This window comes from Harpia harpyja, chromosome 22 (genome assembly GCF_026419915.1).
Source record: "Harpia harpyja isolate bHarHar1 chromosome 22, bHarHar1 primary haplotype, whole genome shotgun sequence".
Lineage (NCBI taxonomy): Eukaryota > Metazoa > Chordata > Aves > Accipitriformes > Accipitridae > Harpia > Harpia harpyja.
The window spans coordinates 11,963,021-11,982,363 of NC_068961.1; the positions used below are offsets into that span (position 1 = coordinate 11,963,021).

A 19,343-nucleotide genomic window follows, 5' to 3' on the forward strand; every position below is an offset into this window, starting at 1 on the left:
CTGCTGTCGTTTATTATTAACCTATGTCAACAGCTCTTCCAGTAATTTATAAGCCATATTACACTGCTCTTTACACCTGATACTATTAAAAGTAACATTTCCAGAAAGCTTTCGTGAAATACTATATTGATGACAGCACTTACAGTCAGACTTTTATGTACTCTCTTTTCTTCTTGTACTTTTAAGCTTTTGGAAATGCAATCACATTTAGAATTATGTCCTTGTAGGTGTTTTTCTGCAGCTGCTTATTGCCAGAGAGGCCAGTCAAGAGTCTGCAATTATCATCAGTGAGACTTTTGACACGTAACTCTTTAAGAGGTCTGTGATTTCTTTGTCATTGTTATTTATTCTGGCGCTCAATGTATTTTTTCACATATTACACCATCACCCTGAAAATGTGATTGCAAGTTTTGAAACTCATAGTACCCAATTCTTTTTTAAAGATAAAAAAAAAAAGTGAGGATTTTGAGTGTATCTGTATAATCCCCAGTTACACTGGTGAAACAATCCAGACTCATGTCTCTCATCATGTCACTTCAATTAAGAAACCACCATAACAGTCCACATCTTTCCATAAACTCCAGAATTTCTCATAGACTGCAACAGAATATTTTTTTTTAATTAAAAATTGGCTAAATACTATCAAGTAATAATCAGTACAATACAATCAGTGGTTTTATTTACAGAGAGTTATTCCTCCATACAAAGACATATGCAGTGGCCTTGGTAAGTGATCTACTTTAGGCATAGACTTGAATGAGGCACATCAGCAGTTAAAATAGTCACGGTCCCCAGACAGTTACATATTTTCTCATTTTTCCACTAAGCTATTTTAGAAAAATATAAAAGCATGTGATTCTGCTTGAAGAAAGAAGTGCTTGTCTTTGCATGAAAAGAACCCATAAGTTTTTACCATAAAGAAATTGGAGAATTCACCTCCATAGATAGTAGACATTATTGTTGGACTTTAACTTTGGCTTATTTCTTAGCTTTGCTCAAAGTAATTGATTAACCTTAGAGAAACACCTTTTTGTATTTTCTAATCCATAGGTTGTGTTAGACCAGGAGCAATAGATTTAGTGATACTTAGAGATGGTATTCCATCTTCTATTGAAATACGGACATTATGTCTATCCTGAGGCCTTAAGACAAGTTTCCATTGAAAGCAAAATGATGGCAACATCATTAAAATGTCTCAGCTTTTTTGAGATAGGGAGGTCTGACACTTAGTGAGAATATGCAAACCAACTACCTACTCCTGCAGATTTCTTAAAAGTGGGATTACATGATTTTAAAATACTTTATTTCAGTGTTTTATGATCTGGCAACTTTGTTTTCTACTATTTCATACTTTTTTCCTTTTAGAAAACAAGGAGTCATCTTTGGTCGTTTTCTCTGGATTTCAGATGATGATGGTGGTGACCTCATGCCAGACACAACTTACTTTGGTTTAGGCCGACCGGTCAGTTCTAATCAGCAGTCTGTCACTAGTTTGACACTTAGCATTTGGGTAAATTCGTAGCTGGTACATGCTGGAATTTGGCTAAGGCTCTCAGTTTCAGTGCCTTGCTGGACAGATTCACAGTCTGTGGTAAACTTGGGATTGCCTGACTCCCACACTCATACTTAAAACTTTTCATTTTGAAGCTGTACTGTGCATTCTAGCTCAAATAAATAATCACTTGATAAAACAGGTTTTGAAGTCCAGTCTGGGCTTCCATAGCTTGAAATGTCTTGTAATGTTTTGCTGGGGAAATACTGAGTCCAGCCTGAGCCCCGAGCACCTGAGTCCTGAGTAGCTAAATACTACATAACTTCAGTGGTAGCTGTCAGCAGATAGAGCTCTGCTGAGCTCAGTGTTGAAGTTTAAGGTCGTTAAACTGAGTGCAGAATACTCAGTCCACTGCAAGATTAAATCATTTGAGGCTTTCTGACTCAAAGATAACTATCAGTACATGCATGTGAAAAGATAAAATATTTTCACTGAAAATCAGGATCCTGCTGGATTCCTGCTTTCCCATTTGCTGCCATGCTTCACTTACCTCTCTGTTAAGAGTTGAAGGAGACACAAAGACTACTGTATCTGGGTTGACCAGTTAGAATGATACAGTCTGCTCTTTAGTTTTCAATTGCTGGATTTCCTTACATAAAATTCACTCTAATAAGAAATAGAAAGGGTCTATTGATAAACCATACTAACCATAAAATCCCAATCTATGGATTATATCATGTGACCTTTATTCTTCAGGAAGACTTTTCAGTCTCACCATCCTCAGTTTCCAGATTGATTTTTAAAAAAAAAACCAAACCAAAAAAACCCCCCAAAAGTTCGAATTAATTCTAAATCAAAGCAGGAAAAACGGATCTGTACAGTTTCTGTAATGTTTCCCAAATGAACTGATGTGGAAGCAAAGTGTGATTGATAACAAAGTGTAATAGGATGTATTGTACATATCGTACATACAAAAATATTACTGGTTCCTTTAGTTTTATGTCGTTAGATGTACAGAACTCAAGATGCTTACAAGTGAATTAAGGCTGGCTGTGAAAGACACAAGAAGGAAATTTGTTTTCCCTCCCTAGGTTTCTTGGGAGAAACTGAGCAAGTCTCGCTGTTCTGGGGTGGATCTTTGCAACAGTGACAATAAAATACAACTTTGCTGTAGCCTCTCTCTGAAAACTAGTATGCCCCTTGTATGAAACTGAATGTTAACAGTCCATTGAGATTCTCTTTAGTGTCTCCTGTCTGCTTTGCTGAAAGTCACTTCAAGAGTGCAGCCCTCCACATATATTCAGCATGTGAATTTATTTCACGGTCTACATCTCCAAAGACCATTGTGGCCCACAAACTGGTAGGGTCTCAAAACTAATGTGGCAGATCCAGAAGACAGAGCTGCACAGTTCTGCCCTGTTTTGCAGTCTTAGCAATAAAGCTTAGGAGTCCCCAGCAAAAGTGGTCACAGAAGCAGCAACCTTTTATTACCACTCAGCCTTAGTTTCTCCCCATTTTCAAATTGCAGACTGAATTTTTCCAAAAACAGAACTTCTGCTTTCTGGCTTCCGTTAAAGGAAGTTTTCCTTAACAGCCCTTGCTCTATGTTTTTAAACGGCCATTAGTTCCCTTTCTCTGCTTTTAATCTTTACAAGCTTTCCTCCATGTATACCTCACGCTTTCCTTTTCTGTATGTATGTCTCTCATGTACCTCTTCTCATATCTTATGTGCTTCTTTTCAGCTCTCTGTCCCCATCCAGTAGACTCTTCTGCTGTCTGTATCTTCATCAGTGTCTGAGACATATGTGTAAAATCGGGGTTCTCCTAAAAGTTTGTAAACCCAGCCTGGAAGGGATCTGCTTACTGATACAAAGATGGTAAGAATGGAGATAAATTTTTCATATTCCTTGTCAAAAATGAATTTCTAGACTGGCAAATGCTTAGGCTTAGAAGTCCTGTTTTAGTCTGAATTGAAAATTAGTTGCGTTGTAACTAAGCTGGTTTGATTCCACAGGTACTTTTCCCAAATGTAGCTCCCTTGCACGAAGTGCTGAATAGAGTTTCTTGCCAGAGTCTCATTTGGTGCTGCCTCAGACTAAGGCAGATGAACCGTGTGTTCCAAACAGTGGCCTGGTCTTCTCCAGTGGGTTGCCAGGTGCAATTGAGTAGCATATGAGCAGTAGCATAGGCTGTAGAAACCTGTTTGCTAGAGAATGCCACCCTTTCTCATGGTTCATTTGACAGTCTCCAGAGACTAAATATTCACATCATTAATATGTCATAGTAAACTGTGTGTTAGAAATTAATATGTATGTGACAGACACTTTTACCCTTGCAGAACCCAGTGGTTTCCATTAATTTTTAGAATTTATCAGGTTGGGCTTTTGAAGGCATGCTCTGTAGTCACAGGAAGAGTTTGGAGCTGCCTACAGCATTGCCTCTCAGATTAAGATCACATCACTGTTTCTGATGCGTCCTGTTGTTTGAAAAGATGAAGAAAAATGATGCTTTGTACATAGAGTTCTCAAGGGTTTGGGCCAATAGCAGGTTTTTTTCTCATCTTAAACAAAAAATCACTGAAGATGCCTTCCTGTTCTCATAAAACATTCTGCTTATTTTTATGCAGAATAGATGAATATAAGTCTAAAAATGTCAAGGAAACATATCTGTTTGGATTACGCTAAAAAAAAAAAAATTACAATATTTAGTTTAACCTTGAAGAATTTCTACATCTTTGTCATACCATTCTCGTGCTCTAGTACCACAGCTCAACTAGCAGAGTAGCTCAGAGGTTTCTCAAAGTGCCAGTGGTGCATGGCTTTTATCTCCATAGACAGACCAAGCTGTAAGCAGCACACAAGCCGGCAGCATGCTGATGGAGTGACCTGCTTGCTATATGTTGGAAGGCATCTAGACTGAATTTCTGTCCTGGTGACACAAGTAAGTCTTGACATATGTTTACAGAAGAAATTGATTGTTTTGAGGGTAGTCGGGAAAGCGTTTTCAGGATTTGTACTATGCGTTTACAAAGCAGCTTGGTCTAAATTAGTGCCTGCAGGTAAAAGATTATTTTCCTTTCATGAGTAAGACCCACATCACAGGGGGATTGCTACCATGACTTTCAGTTTTAGGAGTATTACAAGCTGGGGTGTCTTCCTTACAAAGAATTCTCCTTAGTTAACCTCACAGTTATGGAACTAAATGCAATCCATTTAATGTCTGGAAAAGTGTTTTATCTGTTAGAGGAGTCCTAAAAAAAGATACATAATCAATCATGAGATGCCAACAAAAAAGGTCACCATCTACAGAGGTGTAGCAAAAGCTAGATAGAGAGAGGAAGGTGCTTTGGAGAGGATTTAGCTTTCAACTGGATGTAGCAAAGTGGAGCCGTTGCGTTCAAAGTCATTAATTGCTGAGGACAGAGAAGGAAAGTGATTGTAGCTAAACCAGTGTGGAAAAATGATGGAGGCAAGACGGGAAATGAGTATCTTGATAACAGTTTGGCATGAAGGAGGGAAAGAAAGACACACATTTAAGATGTGGTGGGTTTTTATGATGGAGAGAGGAGGAATGAAAAATAACCCTCAGTTACGGGTTTGAGTAATAGAGATGAAAATGGTGATGTACAAGGGAGAGAGAAAAGTCTGCAAAGGAAGTTTAAGAATTGAACTTTGTGTTAAAGTTCAGCTAATTCATTTTTTTTTAATTTCTTTTTAAATTTCTTACAGACTTGTGGAAGAAGGGTTCAGGGTAAAAAATTCATTTGTTAGGTCTGCAATTTTTATCTGTGGGACTAGATTCATTTAATTTGGAATAGCACATTGAGAGATCAGATTGAAGTTCAGTTTTAAAACTGATGTTCCTGCCTTTTTAAGCTAGCTTCTGACTAGAGCTTGTGACACAAACTTTTTAGTCTCAGTATATGCCAGTCTGTTGAGTGCTGCTTTTTCTGCCCACAACCAGGGTGGCCTGCCACTTGCTGAGGTGTTTCAGATCTCACAAGCTCTTTTAGGCTGTTTGTTCCCCCTCCATGATTCAAACCCTTTCAATAAATAGTCTTTTTGTAATTGCTTTCTCTAAGCTTAGTTTCTGGGCATTTCAAAAGGGGAGTTGTTTGCATCCAGTCACTTTCTTCTTTCGGCTGCAGTAAAGACCTTGACATTTATTTTTTTCTAGGGTATTGATTTTCAATGTTTTATCATTTTTCCCCCAAGGAAGGTATGAATGTGAACTACAGAGAAGTTTTCTTTTTGGAATTTGGCCAGAAACAGTGCTTTTCCGCCTGAGTTTAGACATATATTTAGGTACCTTGCTGAATTTGGGCCAAGATTTGTAGCCTCGTTTGGGAGTTCAGTGAACAATAAGTGAAAATCATGCATGAACATTTTTTTCTAATTGTGAGAATAATATTTGCAAATAATTTATTTAGTAATTACCAAGAAAGACTGAGCTTGATGAGGTAAACCTCTCATGTAAAAAGAATCAAAGCACAATATCCATTGCTATTAGTTGGCCTGCTTACATTTTAAATTCTTCAAAATGAATTAAAAAAGAGTTTCCACGAAACAGTGTTCACAAATGACACTATTTTCTTTATAATAGGGCAATAGTGAAGAAGAGTTTAAATTTGTAAGTGTGCATGTTTTTGTTTAAATATGTACAAATATGTACACATCTGACAACCGACAAGCTCTTGAAAATATTCAGGTTATAACTGCCTCAATGATTTTTAAAAAGTGTGGATAATTATTATGGAAATTATTATGGAAATATATACTTTGTTGTGAAAACGTATTGTCTAGTAAACTGATGGAAACAGGCTATCAAAATTTATATTAATGGTGTGTCGTTCTTTATAAATTGCTCTTTTTATTGATGATAGTTTGGTAGTTGAGGACAAGTGGCATAGATGACTTGCTTCCCTGCAGAGCTCTTCAATTACAAGGTCTTTGAATAACTATGTTAACAGGTTGAGATGTACTGGCTGCATTAGCTGACTGGATCTCATAATTCCATTGGGCTGACTATAATTCATAGTAATTTTGATTGTAAATCAGTGAGACAGGAAAGGATTGCATTTATCTCTGTGAAAACAAAAGTATTATTCTAGCTTAGTATTTCATATTCAACTACACTCATTGACTGGCTCCAGTAAGTTTGGAATATTAATGAGATGAAGACTAACATCTTGAATTCAGGAGAAGCAACAGTTAGTGTGAAAACAGGAGCTTTCAGTATAGTCAAATTGACATTGAAAACATTAAATGAATTGTTATCCTGAATTTTTTATATGTAGGTACCAACAGTAGTCAAGTTGTTGAATATGAACTACTCAAATCTTACTAAAGGCATCCTACATTTCCTTTAAATAGTAGAATTTTGCATTTTGTGGTTCTTACTTCTTCAATATGGATCTCTATTATTTACTTTCACTGAGAATTTTGATTATAAAATTTGCATCTGTAGACATACTTGTTTTGACTCAAACCTTCAAAGATTCATATCACTGCATATGATTTGCATGGAGTTTGGTCTTCTAATTCTTCTCTGATCAAAGTGAGGAACATTTTTATATTTTGTGATTTTCTGTAAAACAGCCTTATATAAGGCTGAATTCAAACTGCATCAGGACCTAGAGCATAGCAAATTGAGGCTTATGCACATCCTGGTTTCAGTCTAATGCAGGATCCAACCCAGCGTGTGTACTCATTCATGAATATTGGGAAGTACTCCCAGGTCCAAGTTTAGTCTTATTGATCTTCATTAAGAAAGCATTCTTGGGAAACACTTTGTTACTATTTTATACCAGAATTTTAGAGATTTTCAGATTTTTATTTTGTTTTGAGAACAGTATGGTAATTTGAACATCTCTTAGTACTAAGATATAGCCTGAGGCTGTTTGCTTTTCCTCACATTAGTATTCTTGTCTTGTTGGGGCAAGCAGTGATCCAGAAACATAAAGACAGGCTACATAACCTGTGAGAGCAGATAAATATAGAGAAATCGGCTACATAGAGCCTAAGATAAGTCACTATGTTTAAAACTTCAACTGTGCTTTTCAGATCAGCCTGAAGTACAAGTTAAGGCCTGTTTTCCTGCCAGCTACATGGAAGAATTAGGATTCTTCTGAGTTGTAATGCCTTTTACTGCTCCTTCACTCTTGGCGATGTACTGATGTTGGAGATAGATGTTTATGCTTGAGATCAGGGGCTCCCCAGGGGTTTATACTGATGCTGCTTCTCACAAAGTGACTTTGTAGATCTAAATTAAAAATGTCAGGCAATTCTTCCACTCTGGCTACCAGTACAAGCACTAGTGAGAGCACTGCATCAACCTCCAGCTCTTCTGTGTTTGGCTCAGTTACTGTGATAGAGATGTCCTTCTCATAGCTCTTATGTTTAAGAAACTGCATGGAGAAATAGCAACAAAGAAGGGATAATAATAATAAATACAAAAAAAAGGCTTCAAATAGGAAGATCTTTATGTTCATATTTCAGGTCCTTAGCTGACCCTTCTGTTCCTCCAGATTATGAAGAAATTTCTGAGAACCCAGTTACCCCAAAATTGCTGACCGCCTTTCTGCTGAGCCATAGACAGTTAGGAAGACATAAATGTGATGGGGTCCGAGCAGTGGCTCACAAGTGAAGTGTTATCTCACCTCACTGGGAATTTGTATCAGGGCGCAGGGCAGCCAGTCATACCAGACAGCGCTCTAAAAGCAGCATACAGCATCTGATCAACAAAAGTTTGCCAGATGCTACTGTGATACACATTTTGAGCCAGCTCTTGAATATTTTGGGGCCTCTTTTTATTCGCAAGTTGGCATTCAAGGTAAGGTCAATGTTTGCATACAAATCCTGCCAAACCTTTCTTCTATCACCATCACAAAAGCACACGGATGTGTCTAATTTGCTTTGCCTGCTAGCCAGTAGGCATGCGTGACTGCCATGTAAAACTGCCCACTGTGCTGTACCTGCCTGGGGATGTTTGGTGCAGGCATCTATCTGGATAGATGTGGAGACAGACTACAGTTTTATCCAGGATAGCACCTTAAATCTTCCTTTGTACCTCTCAGTGTCAACAGAGGTGTGCCCGAGTTTGAGGTTTCCCTGTTTATGCAATCTCCGTTGAATGCATGTCCTCAGACAGAGAGGAAAGTAATTCCTTAGTAACTCTAGACTTAACTAAAATTCATCAGAATTGACAAATGAGTACAACAAAACATGCTTCCAATATCCTTGCAAATCAGTTACCCACATATTACACAGTTTCACACCTTACTTTCAGAGTAGAAAGGACTGTTAACATGTTCTGCAAATATATAGTAGCATCCAGCTTTGTTTTCTTCTGCAAGATTCTTCCAATAATATTACAGCCAAAAGGTTTTTTTCTACTTTTTTTTTTTTAAATCATTACCAGTTCTTTAAGCAGTTTAGTTTTTTGTGGCACTGGAAGTAGCAAAGTCAGGTGTATGGGCTAAAACTAATTTCTGGAATTGCAGCCAGAAGAAATTTAGAGACAACAGCATTCAAAACGTCATCTCGGTTGTTCCGAGTGCGAGCATTGCACCCTGATACCCACTGAGATCTCAGCTGGTATTCGGATAGGTAAATGTTTTTCCTGTCCTCAACCTGAACTTTAGATTGTCCAGATAAGAACAGATGAGAACATCCAGATGAGATGGATGTCATGTTTGGATGTTACCCAGACAAGAACAGAAATGGAAGGAAAATGTAAAACTTTATAATTTTCAGGAAGAACTGGAGAAGATTGAACACTTATACTTCAGTCTGAGACGTTGATTTTGCATGTAAAATGTGAAAGTGGTAAATTATTAATGTTCTTTTCACTAATTGTCTTGTTAACATAAAATAGCTGAACTACGTTAACTTCTAGAGTGCTTTTGTGCAGTGATTAGATAACATGTGAGGTTTAGAGCTTTAAAGGAGATGTGTTTGTATCACACAGTTATGTGGAGAAAAATAGTCTCCCAAACTGAGTATCAGTGAACAACTCCATCAGGGCTGTGCATATAATTAGCAGTAAATACCTTACCTGATAAAAATTCTTTCAACTGTTAACATGTTTAGCTAAAAGAACTGGAAGGATTTTTCAAATAAAACCTGTTGCACTTAGAAAGTACCTTTCTTTAGTTGTTCTTTACAAATGGCTTTTTGTGTACATGTAGTGAATATATTAATGCATTTTTATGGCCTAGGTCTGGTACTCCCGAGATCAAATGAGGCAGGTGTGTAGAACCAGAAGAATGAGAAGGCAAAACATTTCCATTGAAGTGTCTGAATCTGTTAAAGAATGGGATTTTCCTAATTAACTCTGCAGGGCCGTGCTAAATTTACCTTTTAAGATGTACTGTTAAGATACAAAGAGCTCCCTTGGAATGGTCACCTGATTGCACTGGCTTAAATGCAGTGGGAGAGCACTGAATGGAGGATTTAGTCCACTGGATTTATGCATCTAGCTCACACCTGAATTTTGGGCACTCAGTTTTCTTAAGTGTCCTCATGCCATTAATTATTGGTTTAGAGGACAAGAACCCTGGAAGGCTTCTACATAGAGCTCATGCCTTAGTAAAATTTGGCACCTGATATCTCCCTTCAAGAGTTCCTGCTTTTTCTTTGATTGTTTAGGAAGCATGCACAGATAGGGAGATTTGTGTCATTAGGTATCTATTATTTGAGTGGGTTCCCTTCAGGCAGGGGGTTGTTTCTCCTTCCATGTTTGCAGAGCACCAAGCTCAGCTGAATCTTTCTGCAGTGGCTTGGAGCAGCACTGTAATGTAAATATTCAATCTTAGTATCTGTGATGGCTCTGAAATTCAGGATGAGAACCTTACCTGGCTGTGGGCCCTCTGCTGAGGTAGCTGTCTCCTTTGCATCTTTGTTTTTATGCTCTAGGTACCAGTAAGCAGTGTTGTCAAGTGCAAGGGTTCTGTTTGGTGATGCTCAGAAGACACCATTGGAAGACGAGCACTTCTTGCATTACTTTGTTCAGAAGAGAAATTCTCACACCTCAAACTATTAAAAGCTTTGTGGCTTTAGTATGGAGGTGACTGACTCTTGAGTTTTAATGTCTGTAGGACTGGATGCAAATTACATCCAGGCTGTTCTTCCACTTCTTCCACCTCCTTGTGTGATACCCATTTAGGAAGCCTCAATACTAACCATCACCTATCCATCCTGCTAAGTATAAGCAACTGATAGTCTTCTCTCCCAGTATATCTGTTTATTGGAAGAGTAATAGGAGTTTATTAGCATTTTTGGCAGTAAACATAGGAGTGTCGAGAATCATAGCACTTAAAAAAAAATTAATACTAGATGTCTCTCTGAAACAGTCTTAGAGTTCTAAAATCAAGTTCTAGAAGACAGCTTTTTCTTTCTTCAGTTTGTGTAAAGTTTCATTACATGTTCTGCTTTTATGTTTCATGTTGTTATCACAACAAGTTTCTTGGCTGAAAAATAATTTCTTCCGAGTAGCAAATATTTCATTATAGTGAACAATAGTGAGGTTTCTTTCAACATGAGGTATAATGGAGATAACACTGCCAAGAGAAGTTAAATTATTACTTCCACATTATGAACCTGAATCACTGAGGTTTCCTGGGTACATTTTTTTTCACAACAAGTTTGACTTGTAACAGAAAAATTAACAGTTTTCAGAAAGCATGAATTTAATAAAAGGCACCTTTATGCCTTGTCATTGCTATAAACACATATTTGTTCTAGCAACTGTAACATAATTTGCACTTGCTAATCCTCAAAAAAAGAAAAAAAGAATATTTGAAGTCCACAAAAACAAGAAAACTTTTAAGTCCCCTTAAAATAATGTGAAGATTAAGGGGTCTATTTAGAAACTTCGGTCATAGGGAGATTTTGTTCTCTTCAGCATTTCTCAAGAACACACTCTGTTAATCTGTTTTGTCTGATTAATATCAGATTCAGAGCCTCTTCATGATTTATTTTCATAGAAACAGATGTTATCGTTTGTGGTGGAATGGAGACATATTCTGGGCATTATGTAACCTCCTTTGGCATTAACTTATGCTACATGTTTTTCCTTCATTCTGCCACAACATTGTAATTGTACCCAAATGGTTCTCAACGCGTTTCCATAGATATTTAGCATGTTCAGACTTTGTGTAATATATGCCTTGGTCTCAGAGATAGGTCTTGTTTTTAAACTCTGAGATCTGCTATACCTGTAGTTTTCAAATCATAATCAGTACTGGTTATAACACAGCAGTTTTGTCCACATATTTCAGTGCTGTCCACCAGCTCTGCTTTTGTAGCCTGTGATGAGTTATGCAGAATCTCTGCTGGCCACTGGAGTGTTAACAGAGTGCTGTGGGCTCAGTTAGTGCGAACCCTCTCCATGTCTGCAGGAGTGTTGGGAGGAAAGGTGGAGGATGGAAGGCAAGGGCTCCAGCCCAGGCGAGGGAAAGAACAGACAGTTTGGGAAAACTGTATGAGCTTGAAGACCTGTTGAGAAACAGCTAGTTGCTGGATCTTCCCTAAAGATAGTTTGGCCTGACGTGACACTTCTGTGTTTGCATTACAGTTTTGAGGTTCTCCTTCAGGAGTTGCTGCTCTGCTCAGGCCCTGCCAATTAGCCTCAAGTTTTTTTAGTTAGCTTGGTCCTAACCAGGAGACTTATCATGGCACCTGAAGCCAACTGATTTGAACATGTTTTAAGTCACTGGGAGCAGAGACGTACCTGATACGTTCTTTTGTGCTACCCCACTCTATTTCTGCCTCCTGAGATGGAAAGGAAGGACCCGGCTGACATCAAGAACAGCTCCTTGTACATACACAACAAGTCTGTGACCTGTCTTTTGTGGAGGGTTTTTCCTCTTTCACAGACTTAATTTCTTGCTGTGTTTCTTTTAAAGCCTACTGGTTCAATGACCAACCTCAGCTGGCAGGGAAGGCAAAGGAGTCTGATTTCTTTTGAAGTGAAGACGATTGTTACTTCAAAAGCAGGTCAGCGGATGGGCTTGGACTGGGAAACATTTCATTTGGATGTTTTGAGAGGCTTAAAAACCTCTGGGTTGCAGCTGCAACCTGTGTAGAAAGTGGTATGCTGTGTAAGCCAGACTGAACACCCCAAAAGGTAAAAGAGAACATCCTCTGTCTTCTGCTAAATGTATTTTACAAGCCCTGCTGAGATGAATATAGGAGCCTATGGTGGGACTAAGCTAGGGCAGTGTTACATATAAGCACATGTGCCCTAACCAGTCACTGGAATTGGTGGAGCAAATATGCATCAGTCATTCCCACTCATTAACTGTAATTTTTGTCAGTGGAGAAGTATAGAAAGTAAGAAATGATTAGCTAGTAGTCCCATCTTCTCAATTTAACGTATATAATTTTTAGCATGCAGGCCTTGCACAAGTGGAACAGATTACAGCTGCATGGCCTTCACATTTCCTTACCAAGTATTGCTTATGATATTCTCCCCAGACTTTAAAAAAACAAAAAGAGAAGAGGAAAGATTCCTCTCAATGTGTGTGTAGTTTTGTTATCACCCTTTAAGTAATTTTGAACAATTCCTTATTATACCAAAACAGTTAAAAGCTATTCAAAAGAAGGAAACAATTATTTTTGTAACGTTTAAATAGAGACAGTTTGAAATCTTCAGCATTTTGTAGATATAAACAGATGTCTACATGGCCAGAAAAGCAAAATTATGGGCATGATCTTTATCAACTCATGCTGAAAGGAGACCAGAAGAGGGAAAAGCATGGTTAATAGGAAAAGAAACTGTAATTTCTGAGTTTCTGTGTTTCTAAATTTAAAACTGACATTTAAAGAAAAAAAAAATCACCAATATATTTCGTTTTGTTTAGTTTTTGCTGTTAACCAAAGCCAATCTCAAATTTAGCACAAACCTGCAGGCTATTCTGCTTCAAAACAGAGCATGGGCCAAATATATGCAGCAGGTAGACTTCTACAAATTTTTAATAGTAATTAAAGTAATTTTCTCTATGTTCATACACTTGAAAGGGTGTTGCAGACTTTCCCTTGTATGTTTGAAAACAGATACGCTGGGATAATTGCACTTCATTGTTGCAAAAGAACATTAACCTCTAGAGGAGTTTGACTAGAGCCACATTTGCTGTTGGCTAACAATAGCGTTAAAGTTGATGCAGCTGCACCAGCTGACTTTTTAGCCATCCATCTTTAGATTTCAGTCAATGTCTACCTGTAAAGATATGCTCAGAGAAGTGAAAGCACTGGAAAGTTCTGCTTCTGATTGTGGCAGAGAGAAGCATGAAGATTTATGTGACTATGGGTTTAAACCACAGCTGACAGACACATTCCTTGCATGCAAATGTGTTGATAAAGATTAGGTTGTATGGAGGAGGATGGATATTTTTAATATGTGAGCCCAACACAACACGTTACAGTAGCTGGGCATAGCTGTTTGAAATTAATAGTTCATCATGGTGATTTAACTAGAGAGTAACAACAGTATCTGTCTAGTCTGTTTGCAGAAAATCAGTAGTTCATGAGAGCATATTGATTTGGAAGACTTTTATCTAACTCTCCAGGTTTGAAAGATGAGAATTAGTATCTCTGACCTCTTCCTGTGGTTCATCATGGTTCGCAGCTTTGGTTTCTTGCAGCATCAACCTTAAGTTTATTATCAGTACTAAAATATATCTTCAGGCTTGTGATAAGTGAGGGCAGGTAGAACTAGAGTTGTGGGGTGTTAGCTTCTGGGCTAAATATCCATGTCAGTGTTTCCTGCGATCATGGGACGGGGCTGGATCCATGTATTGTGTTTGCATGTCAAGGTTTTGGTAGTGGGGGGCTACAGGGGTGGCTTCTGTGAGAAGCTGCCAGAAACTTCCCCCATGTCTGACAGAGCCAATGCCGACCGGCTCCAAGACGGACCCACCACTGGCCAAGGCCGAGCCCATCAGCGATAGTGGTAGTGCCTCTGGGATAATGTATTTAAGAAGGAGAAAAAAAACCAAGCAGCAACTGCAGCTGGAGAGGGGAGTGAGAATATGTGAGAAACAGCCCTGCAGACCCCCAGGTCAGTGAAGAAGGAGGGGGAGGAGATGCTCCAGGCGCTGGAGCAGAGATTCCCCTGCAGCCCGTGGGGAAGACCATGGTGAGGCAGGCTGTCCCCCTGCAGCCCAGGGAGGTCCGCGGTGGAGCAGATCTCCACCTGCAGCCCGGGGAGGACCCCATGCTGGAGCAGGGGGATGCCCGAAGGAGGCTGTGACCCCGTGGGAAGCCTGTGCTGGAGCAGGCTCCTGGCAGGACCTGTGGCCCCGTGGAGAGAGGAGCCCACGCTGGAGCAGGTTTGCTGGCAGGACTTGTGACCCCGTGGGAGACCCACGCTGGAGCAGTCTGGGCCTGAGGGACTGCAGCCCGTGGAAGGGACCCATGCTGGAGCAGTTTGTGAAGAACTATAGCCTGTGGGAAGGACTCACATTGGAGAAGTTCATGGAGGACTGTCTCCTGAGTGGACCCCACAGTGGAGCAGGGGATGAGTGAGGAGTCTTCCCCCTGAGGAGGAAGGAGCGGCAGAGACAACATGTGATGAACTGACCCCAACCCCCATTCCCTGTCCCCTATGCCACTGCGGGGGAGGAGGATTGGGAGTGAAATTGAGCCTGGGAAGGAGGGAGGCGTGGGGGGAAGGTGTTTTTACAATTTAGGTTTATTTCTCATTATCCTACTCTGATCTGATTGGTAATAAATTAAATTAAATTTTCCCCAAGTCAAGTCTGTTTTGCCCGTGATGGTAATTGATGAGTGATCTCTCCCTGTCCATATCTCGACCCACGAGCCTTTTGTTATATTTTCTCTCCCCTGTCCAGCTGAGGAGGGCAGTGATAGAGTGGCTTTGGTGGGCACCTGGCATCCAGCCAGGGTCAGCCCACCACAACCCACTAACTGAGATGCTGCCTCCCAGTTCTGTGTTCCTGCCAGAATTCTTCTAGCCCTTCAACAAAATATTCCAGGAGGTTGGGTGATATTTACTTAAACTTGCTGAAAGCTTTTGCTGAAGAGTCCCTTGCAAGCAGCACCTGAAGCCCTGTGCTGAGACTGCAGAGGACTGTCATCGACCACACAGTAGTGATGGAGTCAGGAGAAAGCAAGAATAAATGGCAAGGTCTCAGAGAAATAGAGCAAGGCATCTGTGTTTGAAACATTTATTTCTCAGCTGGGTGATTATGAAAGGAAAGACAGCAAAATTTGCAGATGATTTTAGGACATTAAGGAACAGAGACGGGAAGGCCTTTCAGAAGCACCTACAAGGTAAATGGAGAGACAGGACTCTGCCAGGAAAAATCATGCTGACTGTTGGATGAGTATCACAGAATCATAAAATCACAGAATGGTTTGGGTTGGAAGGGACTTTCAAAGGTCATCTAGTTCCAGCTCCCCTGCCATGGGCAGGGACACCTTCCACCAGATCAGGTTGCTCCAAGCCCCATCCAGCCTGGCCTTGAACACTTCCAGGGATGGGGCATCCACAGCATCTCTGGGCAACCTGTTCCACAGTTTCACCACCCTCATCATAAAAAAATTCTTCCTTATATCTAGTCTGAATCTACCCTCTCTTAGTTTAAAACCACTACCCCTTGTCCCATCGCAACAGGCCCTACTAAAAAGTCTGTCCCCATCTTTCTCATAGGCCCCCTTTAGGTACTGGAAGGCCGCAATAAGGTCTCCCCGGAGCCTTCTCTTCTCCAGGCTGAACAACCCCAACTCTCTCAGCCTGTCCTCACAGGAGAGGTGCTCCAGCCCCCTGATCATCTTCAGGGCCCTCCTCTGGACCTATTCGAGCAGGTCCATGTCTGTCTTATGCTGGGACCCCCAGAGCTGAACGCAGTACTGCAGGTGGGGTCTCACCAGAGCGGAGCAGGGGGGCAGAATCCCCTCCCTCGACCTGCTGGCCGTGCTGCTTCTGGTGCAGCCCAGGATACGGTTGGCTTTCTGGGCTGTGAGTGCACATTGCCAGCTCATGTCCAGCTTTTCAACCACCATGTGAGTAACAATTACCCACATTGCTACAGTTTGTGGATGTTCTGTAAGAGTGCATAGGGTGTGGTCTAGATTATCTAAATGCCTGCAGGTGCAAGGAGGTGGTCCCTGGGATCTGGTATTCATTCCAGTCCTGTGTGTCGAACTGTTGGTATCCTCCAAGCCTGGCCATTACTGTGAATTGCTCAGCTGAAGCATCTGCTTAAATGTTATGTTTGCTCTGAAGTTGAAAAGTGTACTGAACCATTTGAAAACAATACCAAACATGTAATGATGCACAAATGCCCACCCATGGATATACTGTGTTTAATTCAGGTTTTCTATCACAGCAGGCCAATGCAATGTACATCATTAGAGATGCGGAAGGGGCCCCTTCTGAAGAGGGACTGGAAGAATAATGTCTGTGAGGACATATTGAGGCAAAACTGCTCAAATCCCTGAACTTCAAATAAAATTTAAATCAAGCATTCTTGTATGCCATACCTTACAAACACAAAGGAGAGGCAAAAATTTTAAAGGCAGCCTTTCTCTTACGAGAAGTCTGGCATTCCTTACTCTATACCATATAACTTCTGCAATTTACTGGCACAATATAACAGCAAGAATAAACATTTAGTAGGTGATATAAAACTTGGATGATGAAGTTGTGTCTGCAGAAGTCAGTGGTGAAATTGTAACTGTATCAACGGGGTCACTTGGTGTGTTTTTAGTGGCTAGAGGTATGACAGTTGTCTCGGGGTGAGCTAACCTGTGTGTTCAAGGCTAAGCATGTTAAAGGAATGCTCCTAAAGGACTGACGTATGTATAGTGCATCTAGTATCTGAACTGCCCCATCTGAAGACAGTATCATGCCATACTCTGCAGAGAATACTTGCAGTGACCACTCACTGGCTGCAATGTGACAAGTCTGTGTTCAGAGCTGTGCTAGAGGGCATAGAGCAACCCTGGCTGAAGAGGATTAGAAAGTAATTTTCCATGCAGGCTGTAGTTTTACATCCACTACTAGCCCTTGTTAGCAGAAGCTGATCAAGTGGAATACTGGGCCAAATTGTTCCCGTGTGTCTGATGAAGGGGGCTCTGCCCTGGGGCCCTGGTGCATGTGCAGGAGGTCTCACATTCATAGATCCGCTGAATCACAGAATGCTCTGCGCTGGAAGGGACCTTTAAAGAGTACCTAGTCCAATCCCTATGCCATGGGCAGGGACATCTTTCACTACATAAGGTTGCTCAAAGCCCCGTCCAACCTGGCCTTGAACACTTCCAATGATGGGGCATCCACAACTTCTCTGGGCAACCTGTTCCAGTATCCCACCACCCTCATCATAAAAAATTTATTCCTTATGTCTCATCTAAACCTACCCTCTTTCAGTTTAAAGCCATTACCCCTTGTCCTGCCATTTTAGGCCCTGCTAAATGTCTCTGTCTTTCTTATAAGCCCCCTTAGTATATTAAAAGGCCGCAAGAAAATCTCCTGGCAGCCTTCTCTTCTCCAGGCTGAACAACTTCATTTATGCCAGCACAGCCATTTGGCCTTGTGTTGCTCGATACCCACCCTTCCTGCCACAGTGTATATAGTTGTGGCAGTTGCTAAGCATGTGAGCAATGAGGAAATGCTAAAATAGCAATGCTTTTCAAACAATAGAAGTTAAATAAAAAATTGTAGTGCTTATAGCATAGTATGGGACTACTTGCTATTTTTAGCCTGATCATACTTCTATACTGCTACTCATTGTACATGCATTTGAACATCACGCAGTTTCACAGTTAAATTAAAAAGGATGAAGAGCAATGGCCACTTGTGAAGGGATTTGGAGTTACAGATTGCATGGCTCACAAACCCTTTAGATCTGCGGTGCAGTGATTTGTACTACATTATGGCACACTGGGTTTCAAAGTAATTCATACTTATTAGCAGGAAAAGTTAAATGTTGGTTTTGGCCTGAATGTGAAAGGAATGGGTAATTTCAGCACCTAGGATGTATATTAGCTGCTTTTGTTGCACTATCATGTTTTATACTTGGCTCTTATTATTCCTTTTCAGGCTTTATCAAAATAGAAATCACAGCCATAGTTTTCATTGCTCTCTTTATTAATTGGATGTTCGGAAAGGACAACGAAGAAATTCTGGGAGGTAAAACCTGATCTGATACATCCTTGTTGTGCTACCTGACACATTATTGTTCAGGATTTAGGCTAAATACACGAATAAAAGCCAGTTAAGTTACTAATTCCTGTAACACCAGTGAAGGCATGATAAGGATGAATTAGACATGGCATGACTATCAGTAACTCCAAAGTAACATTGGCAGGACTTGCGTGTTTCCACTTGGTTACAAATCTATTCACATTACTACTGAAAGTGATGTATTTTAAAATAATATACTTTAAAGAACATGAAATAGCCACCACTGCTCCCCACCCCCCATCAGAATCCCATTCTGCCAGTTGAAGTGCTGTCACAGGAGACTGTCTCTGGTGACAGTGACAGTGCTGACAGCCATCTCGATGCTTACATGGCAAAAGGCCTTCTGACAGCTTAGAAAAGTGTCAGAATAGCAGTTTCCCATTTTCAGGAGGTATTTTACCAAGTAAACATTGTGGCTGTTTTGAAATTAATTTATTTCAAAAACACAACAGAAGAAAGCAATTTACACAAATGCCAAAAAAGCACGAGTCTGTGGGTGTCATGAAAATAAAACCTTAAATTTTGGCTAGAATTAATTAAGCAATCACCTGTTTCTTTTTTCTGTTGCTCTCAAGAAAAAGTCAAAAAAGAAAAAAATATCAAACTAGCATGACCTTTAAAACTAGAGAGGTTTAGTGGCTGT

The 19,343-nt window shown here is 40.2% G+C and overlaps 1 protein-coding gene across 3 annotated transcripts in view; it reads left to right on the plus strand.

Moving 5' to 3' along the window:
• Window positions 1–19,343, plus strand: part of ATP10A (ATPase phospholipid transporting 10A (putative)) — a 118,304-nt gene that overhangs the window by 25,866 nt on the left and 73,095 nt on the right. The gene's annotated exons all lie outside the window — the stretch shown is intronic.